This window comes from Nuphar pumila, chromosome 9 (assembly GCF_984573655.1).
Source record: "Nuphar pumila chromosome 9, dmNupPumi1.hap1.1, whole genome shotgun sequence".
Lineage (NCBI taxonomy): Eukaryota > Viridiplantae > Streptophyta > Magnoliopsida > Nymphaeales > Nymphaeaceae > Nuphar > Nuphar pumila.
In genome coordinates, this window is record NC_143257.1 from 112,563,616 (window position 1) to 112,582,030 (window position 18,415).

General features: G+C 36.8%; 1 long non-coding RNA gene across 1 annotated transcript; it reads right to left on the reverse strand.

Annotated features, from left to right (window-relative positions):
- Window positions 1-16,256: 16,256 nt before the first annotated feature.
- Window positions 16,257-16,959, reverse strand: LOC149828904 (uncharacterized). Its single transcript, XR_016434362.1, has 2 exons — window positions 16,779-16,959; window positions 16,257-16,583 (listed from the first exon to the last, which is right to left on the reverse strand). It is a non-coding gene; the product is annotated as an uncharacterized LOC149828904 (long non-coding RNA).
- Window positions 16,960-18,415: the final 1,456 nt, after the last annotated feature.

Here is an 18,415-nt window from a genome sequence, read left to right on the forward strand (position 1 = left end):
AAATGGACGTTCTGAAATCGGGGCTTGATCCACATGGCTCGTTTGAGCGGTGCGATCAGCCGTTGATCTCATAATGTTAGCGGCTCTTTTTGAGTTTTTAGTTCAATGATCTAAAAAAAAACTTGGTTGTACATATCCCACCAGGTAATACACTTAAGGCATGTTTGCAACACCTGTCATTATTTTTCTAACTTTCAAGGTTTCTTGTAGTTTTGAATAACATTTTACAACTTTTATAACGCATCACAAACATGCAAAAATGTGTTACAATGTGGTTTGAATAACATTTTACACAAGTTCTACATTGTATATAGGGATGGCAGTGGACCGGGGCAGAGCCTAAGGGCAAGGTCTCCACCCCTGCCCCTTCTCAAAATTTTGCCCTTCATTCCTGCTTTCATCCTCACATGGGTTTTGATTTTAACCTTCACTTTGGCCTTCATCTTCGCCTTCATTTCGAGAACCTGATTCTCACCGGTCCACTGTCATCTCTAAAAGCATTTTAGTTATTTTACTAATGGGTTAGGGTAGGGCAGTAAGTTCATCCCCGCCTTCATCCTTGCAAGGATTTTTATTTTAACCTTCATCTCCGCCTTCATCTCTATTTCATGTTCTTCGTTCTCAGTTCAAATAAGACGAGGTGGGGCAGGACCTCATTTTCCCCCGTTTTCTGGTCCACTGCCATACCTAGTTATATAATGAGTCAAATTCACAACTTAAGCGACAAAGTTAATGCTTGAGAATGTGATTCACTTAAATAATCACTCTGACGGTACAAAACTTTTACAGCTATAGTAACATGTGAGATCAAAACAAACCTACCTTTAGATTTGGCCTCACAGGCTCACGGCTAATGACCTTACATTCATGGGTTTCAAACTCGTGACGTCTAGCAACAAGTTACTATCTATCTTTGTCATATAATGCCTTCCAATGACATCTTCTCTATGCTATATATTAAAGTATATATTTGATAATTCAAGTCTTATGGAAAGCATGAGACAAACTTCTAAGAAAAATTTGAGTACCATTTCTAAGCTTTTGTAGGTAAAGAAAACTTTCATATACATGGATATGAAATTGATAAAAAAATAATAAATTTCATTCATTTAGAATGGCACGAGAAGAACTTATTTTTTCATATTTTATGCAGATTTTTCTCATCTTTTCCGCCTTCCAAATGTGCCCTTAATCTTCACAACTGATTAAATATTCTAAGCACAAGAATTTCTTCATCATTTTTTTGAGATTTTATGATAAAAATGATATTGTTGTGATTAGGGATGACAGTGGACCGGGGGATAACGGGCCCCCACCCTGCTTCGCCCCGTTTGGACTGGGGATGGAGGCAGGAATGAAGGTTAAAATCTATCTCTGTGCAGGGATGGAGGCAGGGATGGACTTATGCTTTTCCTCGCCCCGCCCCATCCCCGATCCTTCAAGGAATGACTATAGACCGAGGGGAAATGGTGCCCCGCCTCGCCCCCGTTTGGACCGGGGATGGAGGCGAGGGTGGAAGTTAAAATTCATCCCCATGGGGGATGGAGGCGGGGATGGAGGTTCGGATTTTGAGACGGGGCAGGGATGGAGACCTTGTCCCCCACCCTCGCCGCAGTCCACTGCCATCCCTAGTTGTGATAGCTTGATTTGTCCTAAGATAAAAGGACAGTTTAAGTTCAAAACCAAGAGTGCAACCAGTGTAAAAGTTAAAACATACCAGATGGAGTAGGATCCAGGACAAGTTTTATAAATTTTGTACGTTCCAAATCCAATCGGATCCCACTCCCCCATGTATTTAGTTGTTTCGAATCCGACCCGTTTGCATCCCTACGATAGAGTTTCATACCGAATGTGCCAAAACAAGGCATAGTCAACGTTGCACCTTTAGACAATTCAAAGACAGATGTGTGCACCCAAAGTCGTGATAGTCTTCATAAGTGGCTTTATAAATAATTCAACTTCAGGGTTTGTTGTTTCATGACCAATTCATTGGCTTGACTTTAAAAGAAGTTGCAGTTCATGAACTTCGACATTAAGATCGCGACCAAGTTCATGATCGGGTGAGAATATTCAAACTCAGAAACGCATAGGATAGGGGAGTGCCCAATCTATTGATATCCGTCACGTTTTAGGGCTATTGATAGGTACAAGGCTTTCACGTGCATTGGTTTGGAGAGCCTTGAAACAGTTCAACGTGCATGTGTAGGTTCTCTCATTATGCTTTTTAAAGTCCAAAAATACAGCTACTTAGACATGGCATTTTCTTCCACTTGTATTTTGCTTCACTAAACAAATTTGGGGTTTATCTAGTGACCTACCTTTTTATTAAAAAAAAAACTCTTTTTTTCTTAATTTTCTGATACAGACTTGAGTTTAATTTCTTGGCATTTGTCAAATGAGGACCCCATGTTGTCATTAACCAAATTCAAATGTTTTAAAATGACCAAAATACTCTTCACCCTTTAATTTTCTTCAATGTTCTCATCATGTGTTTAAAAATGACAATGTACTTTTAATAAAGGTAAAATATGCACTTCAAGAAAAAACGCTTTTACTGGGGTACCCTTGGTGTGCCTGTAAAAGAATAATTTTATTGGCACCAATTAAAAAGTAAATTATATTGGCGGCAGTTATCCTGCGCCAATATAATACTTTTTTCCGGTGCACCAGAAAAGTTGTTTTTTTGTTGCAACAAATATACGCGCAAAGTAAAAAATAACTTTTTTGGGTGCACAAAAAAAGTACGCCAATAAAAAGAAAGGATTAAGAAAAAAATCATTTCGAGCTCTCTCCCTCTTTCTTTTGTTCTCTCTGTGTTCACCCACCACTAATGTCATTCACCATCGCACCTTTTGTCTCTCTTTATGGATCAGATTTCTCTCTCTCTCTCTCTCTCTCTCTCTCTCTCTCTCTCTCTCTCTCTCTCTCTCTCTCTCTCTCTCTCTCTTGTTCAATCACCTATCCTTCACCACCATCGGCGTTGTCTTTGTGTCCACCACCACTGTCGATGCCTTATTGGGCCGCCTACCACCATTGCCTCACCAAAGGTATAATTTTCAATTTTTTGTAATTTATAATTTTAAGAGTTTTAGATTTTAATTGCAAATTTTATAATTTATTTAGTCAATACATGCTAAATCCAATTTTTTTACTCATATATAATTTAGATTCAAGGGGTTATATATTTTAATTGTTAATTTTGTTATTTATTGAGTGAATGCATATTAAATATAATTTTTTATCATATAATTTTTAGATTTTAAAGGTTCCATATTTTAATTTTTTATTTTATTATTTATTAATTAAATACATGCTAAATTTGAGTTTTTCTAATATATGATTTATATTTTAAGGTTTTGTATATTAATTCCTCATTATATAATTTATTCAATGAATGCATGTTAAATCTGTGAGTTTTTTTCATATATATGATTTAGATTTTAAAGAATTTGCATTTTAATTCTTAATTTTATTATTTATTTAGTGAATGCATGCTAAATCTGATTTTTTTTCAAATATGATTTAGATTTTAGGAGTTTTGCATTTTAATTCCTAATTTTATTATTTATTTAGTGAATGCATGTTAAATCTGATTTTTTTTAATATGATTTAGATTTTAGGGGGTTTTCATTTTAATTCTTAATTTTGTTATTTATTGAGTGAATGCATGTTAAATCCAATTTTTTTCTCATATATGATATATTTTTAAGCAATTTTGCATTTTAATTCTTAATTTCATTTTTTATCAAGTGAATGCATATTAAATCTCATTTTTATCGGATATGATTTAGATTTTAGGGGTTTTGTATTTTATTTTCTAATTTTATTATTTATAGAGTAAATGCATGCTAAATTCTAATTTTTTTATCATATGTGATTGATGTTTTAGAGGTTTTGCATTTTAATTTCTATTTTTATTATTTATTTAGTGAATATATGATAAATTTAATTTATTTTCTCATATATGATTCAGATTTTAGGGATTTTATATTTTAATTCTTAGTTTTTCTATTTATTGAGTGAATGTATGTTAAATCTTATTTTTTTCTCATATATGATTTAGATTTTAGAGATTTTATATTTTAATTCTTAATTTTATTATTTATTAAGTAAATGCATGCTAAATTATTTTTTTATATATGATTTAGATTTTAGGAGTTTTATATTTTAATTGTTAATTTAAAATTCTATTTAGTGAATGCATGCTTAATCTAATTTTAATTTCAAGTATAGTTTAGATTTTAAGGGTTTTGTATTTTAATTATTAATTTAGATTTTTTTTAGTGAATGCATGCTTAATTTAATTTTTTTCAAGTATTTAGATTTTAGGGTTTCAAATTTTTATTACTAATTTTGTAATTTATTTAGTGAATGCATGCTTATTTTGATTTTTTTTTGCTTAGTGCAATTTAGATTTTAGGGGTTATGCATCTCATATACGACTTATAATTTAAGGGTTCTGCACTTTAATCCATATGTTTGTAATTAATTTAATATATATATATATGTGTGTGTGTATCTATATATAACTAGATTATCAAGTTTTTTAATTAATTCAATATATAACTATATATATAGTACTTTAATACTTTTTATGTGATATCCAGTTAGGTAATACTCTATGCAATTGCACATATCTAAAGAAGTGTGCAGGCATTATGGATGACAAAAGTTGGATCAAAATTAGAATATAATTTTAAGTTTTTTTAGTTGCCTTATCTGCAAGTTAAGATTGAAATTTGATGCAATAGTTGATGATGACATTTTCTCGATAACCTTCATTTCATATTTTTTTTAAGTATGATTTAAAATTTTATGGCTTTGCATATTAGTCTATATTTTGCGATTTTTCTAGTGAATATATGTTAAATTTGAACTTTTTTCTCATGTATGATTTAAACTTTAGTGGTTTTGCATTATAATCTATATTTTTGTATTATATAATGCATGTTTATGTTGAATACTTATTTTGTCATAAATGTTATTAACTTATTGTTAAATTTTTAATATATGTTTTCTAGACGAGTATCATCAGAAACATTGATGCAGAGACAAAAGCAATAAGGTTGGCATTAATACGTATGGGCAACTCGTATGGCGGGAGGCATAATACCTAAGTTGTTTCATATAAACAATCATACAAGATGCTAACCATACATCTTTATATTTTTTTTCTTAGCATGCATTATCAGATTCTTACAAGAAGGATGCTTGAACTTTAGTGTCGGTATGTATATTCCTTATATGTGTATATAGTATAATTTTTTAAAATTTTAACATTTATTCATTCAATTATAGGTGATTGTTATTGCAGAAAAAGTTTGATATTCATAAGATATTGAAAGCATGAGTGTTAAAGAAATATACAAAAGTCTGAAGAAACTTTAGCTGCGAACTTAAAAAGATCTTCAAGCAATATAATACTCTTGATGAGAGCCTGAAAGCACATCTACCTTACAACCCTTCTTATTAGTAGTTATAATTGATGCATTATATTGAACTATAAAACTTTAAGTTATAAAATGTCATATTTTTTTATTTTATGAACTATAAAACTATTTATATATATTTGACGAAAAACTTTTTTTTTATTAGCTAATGTTGTCTAACATGTTAATTTATGATTTTTTTAAATATTTTAAGGTTTTTAGTTCAAATGTGAATGTTGGAGTTGCAAAGGTTGGAGTTCTGAAGAGTTGAAAGTATAAATACATATAATTGTATTCGTATGTATGTTTTAAATATTTATTTCGTGCAGGACTTCAAATATAAATGTTGAAGTTACGGCGGTTGGAGATATGAAGGTTCATATGTGAATGTTGGAGTCATGAAAATTGAAGTTATGGAGGGTTGAAAGAAGAAATATATATAGTTTTGTGTATATGTATGCTTTAAATGTTATGTTTATTGTAGAAATTCAAATATGAATATTGAAGTTATGGAGGGTTGAAGGAATAAATATATAGTTATATGTATATGTATGCTTTAAATCTTGTTTTCTTGTAGGGTTTCAAATGTAAATGTTAGAGTTATGGAGGTTGGAGATATGAAGATTCATTTGTAAATGTTGAAGTTATGGAGGGTTAAAGAAAGAAATTTATATAGTTGTGTGTGTATATATGTTTTAAATATTGTATTTTTTATAATGTTTCAAATGTGAATATTGGAGTTATGAAGGTTTAAGATATGGAGGTTCACTATTGAATGAATGAAACAAATGGAAAGTATTATTTAGAATGAATGAAATGAATAAGAAATGTGATTTAGACTGAATTAAATGCATAAATGTATGAAGTGGTTCATTTTTTAATGAATGAATGAATGTACATATGAGTATATTTATTTGTAAATTAATGATTGAATATATGTATGAGTTGCTTTACTTTTTAATAAATAAATAAATGTATGTATGAGTAGGTTCACTTTTTAGTGAATGTATGTATAAGCATGTTCATTTGGTAATAAATGAATGAATAAGTTGATTCTTTTTTAATCCAAAGAATGAATGAATGAATGTATGTATGAGCATTTTTTTTTTAGAATTAATGAAATGAATTAGCATGTTCATTTCAAACAAATAAAATTAATGGATGTATGAACTGATTCAGTTTTTAACGAATGAATGAATGAATGTACATATGAGTTTATCCATTTTTGAATGAATACTTGAATGTATATATGAGCAAGGTTATTTTTTAATAAATGAATGAATGTATATATGAGAAAGTTTATTTTTTAGTGAATATATATATATAAGTATGTTCATTTGGTGATGAATGAATGAATAAATGAATTAGTTCATATTGAATACAAAAAAATGAATGTATATATTAGCATGTTCATTTTAAGATGAATGATATAAATAAGCAGGTTCATTTTGAATAAATGAAATGAATAAATGTATGAACTGGTTTATTTTTAAATAAATGTATGCATGAATGAATGTATGTATAAGCAGAATCATTTTAGAATGAATGAATTGATTGAATATATGAGCAGGTTCATTTTTTAACAAATGTACATGAGAAAAAGTAAATAAATTAGCAAAAAAATTATCACTGGCGCTAAAATAGTTCCAAAAAAAATGTTTTTTCTAATGCTAAAATAGTGCCAGAAATAACAATTTTTTTGTGTTATTTTAGTGCCAAAAAAAGTTTAATTCTAGTTCTATTTAGCACTAGTAAATGCTTTACCAACAACACTTTTACTGGTGAAACTACTGACACATTGTTAAAGCCAATAAAGGTCTTTACTAACACTAGTCAAACTTTTGTTGGTGCTAAATTATCACCAGTAAAGATCATATTTCTTGTAGTGATGGTACTCACAAGTAGGGATGCACATGAACTGAGTTTGAGCAAAACTTGGGCTGGTTCGGCTCAACTCGAGAAGAAGAACTGGTTGTTCAAGCTTGGCTCTAGCTCAAGCAACTTGAGTCGATCTTGAACAACCTATGCTCGGAATCAGCTCAAGTCGAGATAGAGCAAATCTTAGCTTCGCTAAGCTTGAGCTAGACACGTTTATAATTTTTTTTTGTGACAAAAGCTATTTTTAGAAGAAAGGAAAGTGGTGGGATTTGAACCCAGGCCACTTTCAAAAGAGTCCAAATACTTACCCACTAAGGTAACACCTCTTTTTTGTATTCATATAAAGAAAATTATTATACATATATAAATTCTATTTTTTTATATAACTATGTGAACTGAGCTTAATGGGGTTTATCGAGTCTATCTGAGCTTGACTACCCATTCAAGCTTGGTTTGCTTATGTATACCGAGCCTAAACCCTTGTTCAAGCTCAACTCATTTATTTTTCGAATGAGCTCGAGTCAAGCTTAAATGGGTCGAGCCCAAGCTTAAATGAGTCAAGCCCAAGCTAGATCGTCTCGTTCTGCATTCCTACTCACAAATGTTTTGCTCACTTGGTAGGGGCCACTTGCGAGTGTCACCAAGTTGACGAAACATCACAAGTCTGAAGCCCACAAGTGGCATCCCTTGTTGCATGGTCAAAGCTAAGTATAGTCCCCAACATGCAAGGGGGACCTCAAGGGTTTTACCAACCAAAGGTTGGCTTATGTGTAGTCAGTGATAGGGGGGGTTTCTTTAGATTATCCAAAAAAAATATGGGCCTCATAGAACTTTGTTTGGGAGTCCGTAGTTCGCTTGATAGAGCAGACTCAACGAATCCACTATACTCACCTTTTTTTTTTTTTTATGAAGAGAAAATCTTGTTTTTAGGTGGTGAGTATTAAGAGAGATTGATTTTCTTCCATATGGCCAAACCTTAAAAAATTAAAACCCCTCTACCGCCCCCTTTTGCCTACTAGGGAGTTTGTTGCTTTGGTCATAAGGCACAAAATGCACACCCAGATATTAAACTCGTGACATCCTTCAACTTGAATCCCTTAAGCCAACCCACCTAGCTAGATGTGCAGAGCACTTATAGGCAACCCCACCATTGTTTGTGATGCATAACTTGCTATGTTCCAAAAGATAGGATGGGATTGGGAAGCACCAAATATTTTCATCTTTCAATTTGAAATACAACCTCATAAAGGTAGCAGTTGTCTGCTTTGTTGTTATCTTCTCTCTCCACATCCTCGTCTATTTTTTATGAGATCTACCTACTTTTAAGTATATTTTCTCTCTCTATTATTAAGATTCATTTTGTTATAGGCAAAGCTATAATGGAGTAGATCATTGATGCATGAGCATAGTAGCGTGCAATTTTGGATCCAAGGGATCCATTTGAATCTAGTTTCAGTTCAAGGTTTTTATTCGAGTTCAATTTAGTTATGGATCTTTCTAATATAATGAATTCATCTGGAATCTAAAATAGACTTAGTGTTTCTCATGTTTCCCTATAAATGCTTATTATAGGGATCTTTCAAGGAGTCTAATTAGATTGAAACTTGTTATTTTTCATTAATTTTATGAATTAAAAATTATTTATTTTTTATTAATTTTGCTTTGGTAATGTAATTCATAAGAATAACATAACTGAGATTATATCAAATTGGTATTAGTGAAATCTCTCACCCTTTCCCACGATGCTAAAAAGTTTGCGAAGCGAATCAAAGGAAGCCCAAAAGGCATGCATGAGTTGCATGAAAATTGCTTTGCATAAAATAAAGACGAACATGCAACATATTATTTAAGAGGTCGATTCAATGGTGAAGATGCTCGAAAGAATGGATCAAAGATGTCCTTCACTGGAAAAGAGGTTCATAGAGTTTATGTGACTTTCGAATGATTGGAAGAACGAGAATATGCATGCCCTAGGGGAGGACAACAATAATATGAATCAAGTGGGCTATTTGATGGCAGTGACATTTGTTGGGTCACATCCTCCGGATCTAAGTAGCAGCAAGGACATTTCAATGTGTCCTTTATTGATGATACATGCTCCAAATGCAACCCACCATTTTTCCATGGTGCCACTACAGGTTACCCAATTGCACCCACCAGACTCTCTCTCTCTCTCTCTCTCTCTCTCTCTCTCTCTCTCTCTCTCTCTCACCAAAAGCCACTAAGGAGGGCCTCCTTGTCAGCCCTGCCCCTCCTGGCATTAATTGGCAAAAAGGGGGAGGCCAACAAGAGGCTAACCTACTGGGGGGAGGGACCCACCAGCTAGTTGTTGAAAAAGAGGAGTTACCCCCCTCCTTTCTTTTGGGCATCTCGTATGTAGAATTTTTTAAAGGTTGCTCCTCAAGGATGGATAGTGATTTGAGTTTTCGGCTTATGGATCCAGTATTCAATATACCCCAAACAGTGGTTCATACAGAGGCCTAGACAAGTGATGTGAGATTTTAAAAAATAACTAGGTACCCTAGTTTTTCTTGAAAGTTGCTTTACGAATCTGGCTCTAAGGTACCACCACTGATATACCCAAGCTAACAACTTAAGAGTATTGGTGGAAGAATTCGAAGATCTAAATGATAGTACAAGAGATTTTTTATAATTTTCAATAAAAGAAGGGTTTTATTCCTAAAAGAGAGGGATATAAAAATGAAAAACACACAATGAGACCAACCAAGGTCTCAAGCAAAACCCTAACTTGTTGGAGGCTGTATTTTTCTTATTTTTTATGTAACATAAATTTTTTACAACAAGTGTTTCTAAAATGTGATAAATCTAAACCTAATATTTATGCATCAACCTAATGCAAAAAAAGACCTATATTCAAAAGGAAAAAGAAAAATAAAATCCTAAAATATAATAAAATTCATTGAAAAAATAAATTGAATGGTCGTCCAAAATAAACAATCGTGAGATTTTCACCATTTTTTGGTGGACAGCACAGGCAACTGAACGACATACCCCCGAACGGCACAGACCTCATGGGATGGGATGGCAGAACTATGAACAACACAACTTTATGGGATGATAGAGCTTATAAAAAGAGCTTTTTGTACCAGACGACAAAGAGTGTTCGATGGCATAAAGGCCAGTCGGATGATGATCCTTGCTATGACAGGGAACTTGCCAGTTGGCAGACAATATAGGAGACTAAGGCAACAAACCCTCTTGGATCTGGGGGTTTTTATATGGTCTAACAGTCTGCAAAGGGTGGGGTTTTTAGATGGTCTGACAGTCTGCAGAGGGCACAAATGGTGGAAGTCAGATTGGATGATAAAGGGGTTGGTTGTTCAATAATCATCTTGATAATGGACACTATGACTGGTCGTGCATGGGTCAAAAATAGAAAACCAGGGCAAGCAGTAGGGAGGAAGGTTCGACGGCACTGAGTGGGCGACCAATGACAAGCTCTGGGAGTGGAAAAGCCCAGGTCAGAAGCCAAGAAGGACTAACGACCAAGTTGAAGGTCGGATGGAAAAGCTCAAACTGTTGTTTCTGACAGATGGTAGAGCCTGAGATTTGCATAACATGTGGAGAGGGGTCGACAGATGTGGGTTAGATGGCATAACCTGGGATAACACAACCTGCAGAAGGCACTCTGCAGGTGGCAGAAGAGATCGACCAACACAACTTGTAGAAAGAAGTCTACTGCCTGAAAAAAAAACATGAAAACCTAGTGGTCTGGGGATCTTTAGGACCCAAAATCACCCGATGATGCAATTCTAACTACAGAAATCGAACAACAACACGGTGTCACACTGTGATCGCCAAAAAGTGTTAACAAAAGAAATAGGACTAAACTGAATTTTGCAAAACCCTCTTTCAAATCCATTAAAAAAGATGTGGGGTGCTTCTTTCAAACCTCGACCATCCTTCTCCATGAGAAAGTAAAGCAAGGGTAAGTTTTTTTATATTCGCAGCTTGAAGCACACCATTAGGATTTGAGACGTGTGATAGAAATCAAGCGTGTATTCTTAAGAACTCACAAAACAAATTAAATATAGTAGTTAAAATACATGAATAAGAAGGAGATCGATTAGAAAATAACCTTTTTCAAATTTTAGGATTCACTTAGTTCTTTTATGCTTGGATTGGCTTTTCTTTGTTGGTAGCACCTCTGCATAGGGTATGGCAGTTCAAGAGAGAGAGAGAGGTAGAGTGAGGGCAAAGCTAGGACTCATTCTCTCTAGGGCCAACACTAAGGTAAAAAAAAAAATTAATCATCTGCCTCTAGGGGTCAGCTCATATTTATAGGAATCCTGGATGAGATATGGATAAAGGGTTTTCTGAATTTAAATCCAATCCAAATGGATATATGCTTATCACAATGGGTGATAAGGCTCATCCAAAAGAGTTTCACATGAAAACGCACAGGGAGAGTTCGAGTCCGACTAGGATACGCCTCTTCGAAGGCTTATTTGTGCGCTCGAAGGGGAAGCACGACACACCTGAGTGTTGTCTGGCCTTGGGATGGCAGCGTCCAGCTTGGGATGCTTGGGAGGTTCAGCTGTCTAACCTAGGATGGCTTGGCACAGTCTGGGAGCCGTGGTCATCTAGCTAAGGATGGCTTGGGATGGCCTGAGACAACATGGCTTGGGTTGTCCAGCAAGGAACGACAGACAGTGTGTTTATCGTCCAACCTGGGATGGCAGACAGGTTTGTCTACCATCCCATTGTGGGATGGATTGGGTCAACCTGGGAGGTTCAGTCATCCAACCAGGGATGCATGTTCAATCATTTGGCCCTTGGGACAGCCTTGAGCATTCTAGCTTGGGATGATAGAAATTGTGTATGTCGTCCAACATGGGACAATTTAGGTTTGATTATTCGATCTGGAAGCTTCGATCATCTAGCTTGGGATGACATGAGATGAGATTTTTGGTCATCTCATTGTGAACAACCAAGAGTTTTTGTTGTCCAGTCGTGGGACGACAGAGAGGTTCAACCATCTAGCTTGAGACAGATGACACTTTCTATCGCCCGAACTCGGAAAAATTGGATGTCTACAGAATTAGATTATCATACTACACTTTCTTGGGCATTCTTTGGATCTAATCTCATTAGTGCTAGTATATTTGCATCTCTCAAAAGTTGCAATAGTTTGTTGTTTCTTACGAGTAGAGAGGAATTGGAAAAAGCGTAAACAGGATCCATACTTGATGGCAGGTCTTCTCCAACCCAGGGAGAATGATGCAGGAGCATAGCAACGTGCAATATGTGTCCAAGGGATCCATTTTGATCTAGTTTCAATTCAAGGTTTTTATTTGAGCTCTATTTACTTTTGAATCTTTTTAATATAATGAATCCATCTGAGATCTGAAATAGACTTTGGGTTTCTCATGTTCTATAAATACTCATTATAAGGATCTTTCAAGGAGGTTGATTATTTATGCATTAGAGATTATTTATTTTTCATTAATTCTATTTTGATAACGTAATTTGTAGGAGTAGCATAACTTAGTTGATTTTTCGCAATCTTGGGCTTCGAGATTGCATCAATCATACTACAAGAATTCTCACAAATATGGATTTCAAATCGGATTTAGAGACCTAGTTAGGAAATCAGAACTACAAAATTCTAAATGAGGCTTGAACTAGATCATGAGATTGATTTTAGAACCAAGAATTGAATTGTATTTGAGATCGATTTTATTAAAGCAATGATCTATTTAAGAGTTAAAATAGATCTAGAGATTCCATATGTAATTGAGAGGACAAATAAAATTATAGGATCCAAATAGGCCAAGCACAACAGCGAACAGGTTCAGACCAAGCATGGGGGATTCTAGACATGGCTAGAATTCTGGTGAAAGATCCTCTCAAGGCATAGTGATAGGGAGTGGCTAATAAGATCCGGTTTATGTCCAGGAGTCTAATTTAAGGTTAGTCTTGGTGATTTAGGAGCAATTTGAGGGGAAAAATGGATATGGGTCTTGAGCCTGGAGGTGTTGGATTGGATTGTTGCACCCGATCCATAGCAACCCAAGGGTCACTATAAGTGGATATGAGCGTCTCTCTCTCTCTCTCTCTCTCTCTCTCTCTCTCTCTCTCTCTCTCTCTCTCTCTCTCTGATTCATGTGTGTGAGATTGCAACCTATATTCACCATGTGTGGTATGTGCTGCCTCTAAGTCATCAGTTGATTGAGTTCCCCTTTATTCTCATTTCTCTCTCCAATCCTCATATTTTTCTTTCATTAAGTTCTGAGAACCATCTTTGGGATCAAAGACCTAGTCATGCTAGTTAAACCTGCTGTACTTGCTTACTTATTGCTTCACTCGGCTGAGAAAGGGGCTGATGCTAATGAGAATGGAACTCTAAGCACTCTCCTAGTGGAGGCCCCTTCACTCGGCCAAACCCCTTGGGGCTCTCTCCAACCATCATCTGTGTCCATCTCTTTACCTTTCTCCAGTATTTTTCTTTCTAGCTACCTGCTCATACTCATTTTTTCCTCTTTCTCACCTCTCTCTTACTCCACGTCTCACTTTCTCTACTCAACCCTCACTCATCTCTCTCATACTCCACGTCTCTCTCTCTCTAACATAATCAGGCCATTGAGTGAGATGATCGCAGGACGGTCCCCCAAGAAGATCCGAGGATAGTTTGGAGTTTGGACATAGAGGCTGTCATTGGTCTTCTTGATCATGTGGAAAAAATACTAGATTTTTCTTCTCATAAGTTGGTGTGCTCTTCCATCCTAATCTTTTGAATGAATGAACTCTTCACCTAAAGAAAAAAAAAAGTATTGAATGAACATTCTTAGATTTTTAGTGAGAATTCTAGGTTTGTGAAATAGATATACTGGGAATTTTGATGGGTAAGCGTTCCTTCAATTTTTTGTTTTTGGGTTGTCGATGTTGCCAATTGGTTCAGACAAGAGGTGGCTTTGCTAAAATCTAAGAGGTTTTTTGTTTCAATTTTTGTCGAGACATGCAACGATTCTTGTCTGTAGGGGTCTTTCTTTAAAATTTGTGTTTTAAGCATTTGATACGAAATCATGTTAGTTTTCTCTGAAAATGACTTGGGAATTGTTTTTCCTTTTTTTTTTGGGGTTTCTTGTTGGATTATGAGAAAGTAATTTAGTTCAAATTTTGTTCTTCAGAATTTTTGTTGTAATTGTTGGAGTTTTTCAATTTGGACATGTTATGGTTATTGACGTATAAGCAAGAACCAAGGTATTTTGACTAGAGATTCCTGGAAAATTTTGAAATTAAATAGCACATTAAATAAGCCTCAAGGAGTTTGGCGTAGTGCTAGGCGGGTGGTCTAGGTTCAAATCCCATGAGTGTTACCCCTGTGCAAGACTAAGTGTAATGACACCCTAGGGCCAAGAGGTACCCTCCTGGAGTTTTACGATACCAGAACAGCTACAGTAAGTACACAGGCAGAGCCAGCGCAAGCGCAACTAAGTCTCTGCTTCTGAGGTGGCTTCTCTGAGTAACAAATAAATAAATGAAATGTTTTTTTATTTACACGAAGAAACCATCCACAAGATCAAAGACCTAGCCGGGCCTGCCATACTTTCGGTTGCTTCCCTGGTAACCCTGGTAGCGTAAAGCTTTATGGGCTTTACCCTTTGGCCCCAAGGAGTCACCACCCTTCGGCTTGCACAAGGGGTGACTCCAATGAGATTTGAACCTAGACCACCTGCCTAGCAGCCTAGGCCCCATCCCACTAGGCCAACTGTGACTTTCTTAATTTAGTAAACAGTGTAGGAGCACTTTCCAACAATAATTACTGAGTCGTATGACAATGTCATATTTTTAAGATGGCAATCATCACCTACATATGCTGCAAAGGATTGTTGACGCCTATCTTATTAATGAGCTAACCCATTTGTTATATATATTTAGGCTTGCATGATCTTTGAAAGCCAGACAAAACATTATTTTTGTTAGATCAAAGAAAAAGCCCCATAACCGACCGCACAATGACAGACCGGTTGGCTGGTGAAAACTTTGGAGTCCCCTGCCCAGCAAGGAGCATAGTGACATAAGTAGAACACGGCAAAATCTATGCAGCCAAAAAAATATGTAAATCTCGGCAATAAAATTAACTTTTTATATAAAAAAAATACACGGCTTTTTTATGATAAATAACCGATATTTATGTTTTTTGACAAAAACATCATGAGAAATTGTCGTTTTAACTTTCAGGTAATTTCTCAAAAATCTCGCAAGATTTGTAGGCAGGGGTACATCCAGTTATGACATTGCAGCATGGGATGGGATGCTCCCCGTGGGTTTCAAACACCACATCTCATCAACTTGGTGACCATCGTGACTCGCCCAATCAAACAGAGTGAAGCCCTTGTAGGCAGCTCTCAAAGAGGCTGAAAAATTGAGACCTTAATAATGCAGCTTTGCTTAGAAGTTCAGTATCCTCCCTTTCAAGTGAATTTCATGGGCTGAATGTGATGATTCACAGGAAGATGCACAAGTAAAGTAATGCAGAGTTACCTGGTTTGAATAAACCCACCCACATAGCATGGCTGAAAACATAAATGAGAGATGAAATCAATATTTAGTTCTTGCAGTATCTCATTCTTAAAATGCCTAGAAGCATGTCTGTAGATCGTAAAGATCAGAACCCTGAATGGTAGAACCCCATTTACTACATTCTTTAACCAAACCCCTGCAGGAGGAAAGAAATCAACCAAATTCATTGAGCTTGCAATGAAGAAATAAATACTTATGGCATGTTTGCAGTTGGAACTATTCCTGCTCTGCGCTGAGTTTGCAATGTTAGAACTCTTTTTGCTTCCAAGCAGCCCTCTTTGAGTGGATGTCAGGAATCTTAAGTTGGTATTTTAAATTCTTGGACACAATTCTTTAGGGGCTTATGTTGGAATCTGAAGTTTTGAGCAGCGGCATGAGAAAAAAAAAGGCAACAAAATATACAAAATGGAGGCTTGTTATATGATCCGGTTGACCTAATGAGGAACAAGATAAAGAATCTTGTAGGCAAGATAAGCCACCAGATATCTTAATTACACAAACAATTCACATCTGATTTACACAACAGTCAAAAAGTTGCACCAAAGAGTCCATGGACGCACTTGAGCCGTGACTATGAAGCTATCTGACATCAAAAGGGCCCTCTACCTTCCACATGAGAGGAAGCCCAAATGGCAAGCTTCCTCCAACAGGCTCAGATTGGAACAGAACCGGCAGAAATGCTTCAAGTTGACAGAACTTCAGGCTGAAGGAAGCAGGCTTTCAACATCCCTGATTGCCATCCAAAGACAGCAGGAACGTTATTAAGCAATCCAACCATGGCAAAAGTTCAGCAAGGCAGAAAATTTTGATGAAAGATCCACCAATAAGGAACAGATTATAGGCATTTCTTGCATGACAAAGTTCTGTTAGACCAAGACAAAGTGAGAAAATACAAGGCACTAAGGCTGTTCCCTTGCGACTTACAGTGTACAGTTGCGCTAGAGTCTGTTTTGCTTTTGTTGAGTCTGATGTAAGCTGCCCGGTTCAGGTGAATCAATACCCCGAAGGGGCAGCCCGTATACTTGAACTGTAATAGCCTGCGGGCAAAATTGTGAATGAATTAAATGCGTTGAGCTTTCTTTTGTTCACCCTCGTTGTGATTGCTTCTTGTGATTGCAACTTCTCTCCCTCTATTCTCTCTTGCACTCTGATCATAAGCTTCCGCGACCGGCAAGCGAGCTGACGAGTAGGCTTGCGGCGGTAAGGAAGGACCGTCGTGCCGCGCTGGCCCATTGAAGGAAATAGGCCCGTGACAAGTGGTACCAGAGCCCGTTCTCGTGCTGGGGAAGGGACTCCGGAGTCGGTGTCGACAGACACGCCGACAGGCTGCGATTTGTGAGCAAGACATCGTGACGCCTTATCAACACTTGCGCAACACCAAAGGCAAGGCAGTTGCCGAAGCTGAGGAGATGGGTTCACCTCGGGGCCAAGAAGAGTTGGCTGCAACTGTTAACAAGTTGGTGGAAGATGTGACTTCGCATGATGAAGCGATTTCACGCGCATGTGAATCATTCAATGGATTGAATGATGTGGTGGCGAGCCTGCAAGAGCAGGTGAACTTACTAATGGGGCAGGTCACTTCGTTGACGACTACAGTGACCGATCTTGAGTTGAGGAACCGTACGTTGCAGCGGACGGTGACCCTGAATGGCGGAAATGGTGAGAGACCATCAAGGATTGATGTACCTAGACCCGCAAAATTCAATGGTTCTCGCGACAGCAAGGCCATTGAGAACTTCTTGTTCCAAGTAGAAGACTACTTGGATATCCAAAATGTGACCCTTGAAGATCTGAGGATCAAGGCTGCAGCGGCCTTACTTGATGGTGATGCTATCGCTTGGTGGAGGCGGAAGCGCAATGACATGGAGAGGGGTCAATGTGTAATAGACACCTTTGACGACTTCAAAGTAGAGTTGCGCAACTACTTCATGCCAAGAAATGCGCAGAGACTGGCTTACCGGATGGTTCGTGAACTCAAACATACTGGTTCGTTGCAAGACTATGTCCGAACGTTCCAGAAGCTTATGCTGGAGATACCTAACATGCCAGAAGACGACATGCTCAACTGGTTCATTGTGGGACTTCAACCATGGGCACAGTCCGAAGTGGAAATGAGCAACCCCCGTATTTTGGAAGATGCATATGTGGCGGCGGAGCGCTTAGTTGATACTCAGCGCAAACCTTTCACCCCATCAACCAAAGTTGGGAAGAAGCCTGACCACGGAGGCAAGAAGGATGAGCAGCGCAACGATAAAGGTGAGGCGTCGACACGCCATCAATCCGAAAAGAAACAGAACTACACAAAGCATAACAACAGCAACAAGGGTGCGGTTGTGACATGTTGGTTCTGTGGTGATAGACATATCGTCCGGCAATGCCCAAAGCGCCTTGTAAAGGACGACGGGCAAGCCAATGCTGCACAGGAAGAATGCAGCGATACTGAAGGCAGTGACACTGAGACCATGCAACCGAGAATGGGCGTCATGCGATCGATTAATACAGCTAGAAGTTGCGCAGCTAAGAACATGCAGGTCAGTAAGGAACTTATGTACGTAAAAGTC